General features: G+C 44.8%; 1 protein-coding gene across 5 annotated transcripts in view; it reads right to left on the reverse strand.

The window, feature by feature from the left end:
* slc7a9 (solute carrier family 7 member 9) overlaps window positions 1-6,173 on the reverse strand; it is a 37,120-nt gene that overhangs the window by 11,833 nt on the left and 19,114 nt on the right. The window lies entirely within an intron of this gene.

Genomic DNA, 6,173 nt, shown 5'->3' on the forward strand with positions numbered 1-6,173 from the left:
GACAAAGACACACACAGTGACAGAGAGAGAGAGAGAGAGAGAGAGAGTGAGCGAGGGATGGAGGGAGGGAGTTAGGGCGCGTGCGATCTCGTGGAAAAGCAGCAAAACGTTTCTCTGCTTGCATCACGCAAGTGACGTCAATGTTCGGCCCTCGAGAGCCATATACCACACCATGATTGGTAGATTCCTTGTAGCCCGGAAGAGTTAGGGCTACAAGGAATTCTGGGTATTTGTTCTGTTGTGTTTATGTTGTGTTACGGTGCGGATTTAAAGTTTTTTTTATACGGCCACCCTCAGTGTGACATGTATGACTGTTGACTAAGTATGCATTGCAGTCACTTACGTGTGTCTGTTAAAGCCGCATATAACATGTGGTTGTGCAGGCACATTGTTTGCATGGAGTAAAAATGGTCGCTAAACCTCGTGTCTTCAATATTGATGTCCTCAGTATTGTTGACGGGTATAAATCGGGAGGGTTGGCAAGAATGCTTCACCTCCGCACACAACGCTGTCAAAAATCGGGAGGGTTGGCAAGAATGCTTCACCTCCGCACACAACGCTGTCAAGCGCCATTCATATAAAACTTGCGGGCCACACTAACATTAAACGTTCATATTAAGGTGGGGGCCGCACAATAACGTCTCGCGGGCCGCAATTGGCCCGCGGCCCGCATGTTTGAGACCCCTGATTTAATCCCTTCAAACCACATGCCCTGTACACAAGCCCCCAATTCAGAAATCCAAATTTCGTCCCTGGGGTGGGGCATGGGTTTCATTTGCATCTAAAAGGACATCCTCCCCAAACTAACCGTTTATAGGCATACTCAGAAAGTAGGTTATACATATGTATATATATATATGTATATATACAGTCAATCTCCAGCGCGCTGTCCACACGCAACTTATGACTACGTGCACTCCCTATTTCTTCTTCTACAGTTAAAACTGTAAACATCTTCACTTGACACAGCTTGCCCTCCTGGCCCCACTGCACACTGCCTCCTATTGTTGCCCCTTCCAACATCAAGTCTGTTATTTTTGTCAGATTGTTCCCCCCTCAAAACCATTCCACCTCTAAAAACATGCGCAACCATATCTTCAAACCATGGAAAATTATAGAACCACGAGAGTTGGAGGATGTTTAATTTTATAGAGAAAACAGTCATGACACAAAACTATTGTCACTTCAAAATAATTAATTCAGTCTTTTCATTAGTCAGCAGTTAAAACAAGAGTGTTCACACCTTAGAGAGCTGTTGCACCAGGTGGATTGACATGAATCATGGCCTCAACACCAGATATGCCAATTGAAACAAAGTATAGGATTATCAAACTTCTTCAAGAAGGTAAACCATCATGCAATGTTGCAAAAGATGTTGATTGTTCACAGTCAAAAACATGCAGGAAGATTGTAAAAGGTAAGAATACTAGTAGACTAAGGAAAACATGAAAGCGTCAAGACAGTACATTTGGATGTGTCTTGACAACAAAAAATGCACAGCCAAACAAATGAAGAACAAATGGGCGAAAACTGGGGTCACCGTCTGTGACTGAACTGTAAGAAACCGCCTGAAGGAAAATGGATTGAAATGCAGAAGAGATAAACAAAATATGTCATTCCACCTAAACATAATGTCATCTAGGATTCACCTAAACAGAAAAAAACAAGGTTACGATAGGCTAAGGAAAAGCTATCATGGACTATAACCACAACACCAGGGGGAGCTCATAACCACAACACCAGGGGGAGCTCCACTAACCACGTTAAACCCAGATTCCGAACTAACAAAGGTCTTAACTCATTCTCTTTCTATGCCACATCAATGTGGAATGCGCTCCCAACAGGTATAAAAGAAAGGGCATCTCTATTCTCCTTCAAAACCGCAATAAAAGTTCACCTCCAGGCAGCTACAACCCTAAACTAACACCCTCCCCGGATTGCTAATAATCAAATGTAAACAATCAAATGCAGATACTTTTTCTTATGCCTTCTGATCTCTCTCTCTCTCTCTCTCTCTCTCTCTCTCTCTTTCTCTCTCTCTCTCTCTCTATGTCCACTACTTGATGTCCATACCCCCCCCCCCCCCCGCACACCCCTGATTGTAAATAATGTAAATAATTCAATGTGATTATCTTGTGTGATGACTGTATTTTGATGATAGTATATATGATAGTATATATCTGTATCATGGATCAATTTAATTGGACCCTGACTTAAACAAGTTGAAAAACTTATTCGGGTGTTACCATTTAGTGGTCAATTGTACGGAATATGTACTTCACTGTGCAACCTACTAAAAAAAGTCGCAATCAATCAATCAAAACTATGGATGACTGTATGAAAGTCATATTTAGTGATGGATCTGCAAAACGGATAATGCTGGAACTTTTGCTTGCTGTCATTCCAATGAGATTTATGAAGACGACTACCTGAAGAAAATTTCCACAGTTATTGATGATATGGGGCTGCATGTCAGGTAATGGCTCTGTGGAAATGGCTGCCATTAAATGCACAAGATTATATTGACATTTTGGACACTTTTCTTATTCCAACAATGAATCAGAATCAGAATTAGAATCAGAATAGTTTTTATTGCCATAGATTGAGAACGGGTTCACAAATTAGGAATTTTTCTTGGTGAAATGGTGCAACATAAAAGTTAAAGTTAAAGTACCAATGATTGTCACACACACACTAGGTGTGGCGAAATTATTCTCTGCATTTGACCCATCACCCTTGATCACCCCCTGGGAGGTGAGGGGAGCAGTGGGCAGCAGCGGTGGCCGCGCCCGGGAATCATTTTTGGTGAATTAACCCCCAATTCCAACCCTTGATGCTGAGTGCCAAGCAGGGAGGTAATGGGTCTCATTTTTATAGTCTTTGGTATGACTCGGCCGGGGTTTGAACTCACAACCTACTGATCTCAGGGCGGACACACTAACCACTAAGTCACTGAGTAGGTAAAACACATATAACACAGAATAGGTTATAAAATGAGCTGTAACTGAGCTATCAGATCTTGTTATTGTTCATGTGCCTGATGGCCGCGGGGAAAAACTGTTCAGGTGGCAGGAGGTGTGGGTCTGGATGGACCGTAGTCTCCTGCCTGAGGGGAGAGGGGAGAATAGTTTGTGTCCAGGGTGAGAAGAGTCAGCTGTGATCCGACCCACACGCATCCTGGTCCTGGAGGAGAACAAGTCCTGGAGGGATGGGAGCTTGCAGCCAATCACCTTCTCAGCAGCATGTACCAGGCGCTGCAGTCGATGCTTATCCTGGACTGGGGCACCGGGGAACCACACAATGATGGAGGAGGTGAGGATGGACTTGATGATGGCTGAGTAAAACTGCACCAGCATCTCGGTCGGCACCTTACGTTTCCTCAGCTGCCGCAGGAAGTACATCCTCTGCTGGGCCTTCTTGATGAGGGAGCTGATGGTCGGCTCCCACTTGAGGTCCTGGGTGATGGTGGTGCCCAAGAAACGGAAGGAGTCCACAATGGAGACGGGAGTGGAAGAGTCAATAAGGGTGAGGGGGGATGGTGGGGCTGTGACTTTCTTGAAGTCCTTGATCATCTCCACTGTTTTCTGGGCGTTCAGCTCCAGGTTGTTGAGGCTGCACCAGGACGCCAGCCAGTCCACCTCTCTCCTGTAGGCGGACTCATCGCCATTTGAGATGAGCCCGATGAGGGTAGTGTCATCTGCAAACTTGAGCAGCTTTACGGACTGGTGACTGGAGGTGCAGCAGTTTGTATACAGGGAGAATAGCCAGGGGGAAAGTACACAGCCCTGAGGAGTACCAGTGTTCGTGGTTCGACTGTCCGAGACAATCTTCCCCAGCTGCACGTGCTGTCTTCGGTTCGTCAGGAAGTCATTGATCCAACTGCAGAGGGAGTCGGGCACGCTGAGCTGGTAGAGTTTGTCTCGTAGCAGTCCAGGGAGGATGGTGTTGAAGGCAGAGCTGAAGTCAACAAACAGGATCCTAGCGTAGGTTCCTGGGGAGTCCAGATGCTCCAGGATAAAGTGGAGGGCCAGGTTCACTGCATCATCCACAGACCTGTTGGCTCTGTAGGCAAACTGCAGTGGGTCCAGGAGGGGGGCGGTGATGTCCTTGAGGTGGGGCAGGACCAAGCGCTCAAAGGACTTCATGACCACAGACGTCAACGCAACCGGCCTGTAGTCATTAAGTCCAGTGATCCGTGCTTTCTTGGGGACAGGGACAATGGTGGAGGTCTTAAAGCAGGACGGCACGCGGCATAGCTCCAGAGAGGTGTCAAAAATGTCAGTGAAGACAGGAGCCAGCTGATCCGCGCAGTCTCTAAGAGTAGAGGGGGGACACCATCCGGCCCCGGGGCCTTCCGCGTATTTAGCTTCAAGAACTGCCGGCGTACATCCTCCTCTCGGATGGAGAGGGCCTTTAAAGTCCTGTGATGTTCTTGGAGTCTTGTGATGTCCTTGGAGTCCTTTAAATCCTTTAATGAATTGCTGGCGTTGGTGGGGAGGGTGATGGTGGGGGGAGCAGAGCTTTGATGAGCTGAAGGTCATTCATGACGACAGTAATGTATGTTGAGGCCCTGAGCGAGAGTCCGGTCATTCAGGGCCTGGGAGGCTTTGGGCTTATAGTTCGTAAGGGCCCTTAGCGCTCTCCAAACGGCCGCAGAATCATTGGAGCGGAACTTTTCCTGTAGACGGTTAGAGTACACAGATTTAGCTTTCTCCACTTCCCTGTTGAAGTGGTACTTCGCTTCTCTGTAGGTACTCCGGTCCCCGCTTCTCCACGCAGCCTCCTTCTTCTTGCGCAGCTGTCGGAGCTTGGGTGTGAACCAGGGCTTGTCGTTGTTATAACAAGCCCTGGTGCGCGTTGGAATGATGCGCGCCTCATTGAACTGAATTTATGAGGTCAGAGTGTCCGTATACTCGTCCAGATTGTCCGTGGCCACTCCAATTGCCTCCCAGTCTGTTGTCTCCAAACATGGAAAGGATGTTTGGGGATGATGACACCATTTTTCAATATGATAATGTGTCTTGCCAGAGAGCAAAAACTGTGGAATTTTTCTTTGAAGAAAAATACATAAGGTCAATGTCATGGTCTGCATAAAGTCCAGAAGACAATTCAACTGAAGATACGTGGTAGAAATTGAAGAAAATGGTCCATGACAAGGCTACAACCTACGAAGCTGTTCTGACAAGAGCAATCAGTGAAAGTTAAAGCAAGATTGTCACTGGTTAAGTCCATGTCTCAGAGATGGCATGCTGCTTAAAAAGCCAGAGGTGTTGCAACAAACTACTAATGTGTTTTCATTTGTTTGCTTTTAATGATTTCATATTTTTTTCCTCAAAATTAAGTGATTTCATTTTTTTTTTACTCTGTTCTAAAAAAAAAAATACTGATACTGACTACCACAATTAAGCCTCTTGACTTTTTATTTTTTATACAAAATTAAACAACAGATTGACCATCCTCCAAGTTTGTTGATTCTAAATTTTCAGAGGTTGTATTAGTCCGTGATAGCACAATAATTGTAGACACTCTGCTGTCACATACTATATTTGGTTGTTAATTATCATGCAAAAGTAAAGAAAATTACGACTGACTTTTATTAGCCTTTGAAAGTGATTTCAGATCAACTCTGACTTTCTGTTACCTCAGCACCATGTGTTCACTTTATGAGGAACACCATGACCCAGGAGTGAGAGAACAGGTCATCTAGAACCACTAAATTCTTCATTTCAGCAATTGATAAGCAGAGTATGGCATCAAAGTTGGATTTGAGTGAATGTGGATTTGAACTACTACTAGTATTTACTTTGACCAGCCCCAACGTTATTTACTCCTGCACAACACTGCGCTCCAATACAAAAGCTGCATCACAAATTACTTTCAACAAAGTTTATTTCATCTTTTGCATATCATTTATTCTTGGTCGCTTACATTATGTGACAATTTCCACTAGTAGTGTAGCAGTGTAGTAAACGAGACCTACTTTTTTTACAAGGGGTGAGAAAACCATACACTGGTAACACAAGCAAACATGTAAGGTTTTAGTGAGTTTACTCAGTTTCACATTACAATAGGATATCAAAGGTCAAATGCAATAGGCAACATGTGACTTGATAGAGTTTTGAAACAAAAAGCATTTTTTGTACACGCAATGTTTATGTGTACATATCCGATCC

The sequence above is a fragment of the Entelurus aequoreus genome, linkage group LG02, assembly GCF_033978785.1.
Source record: "Entelurus aequoreus isolate RoL-2023_Sb linkage group LG02, RoL_Eaeq_v1.1, whole genome shotgun sequence".
Taxonomy (NCBI): Eukaryota; Metazoa; Chordata; class Actinopteri; order Syngnathiformes; family Syngnathidae; genus Entelurus; species Entelurus aequoreus.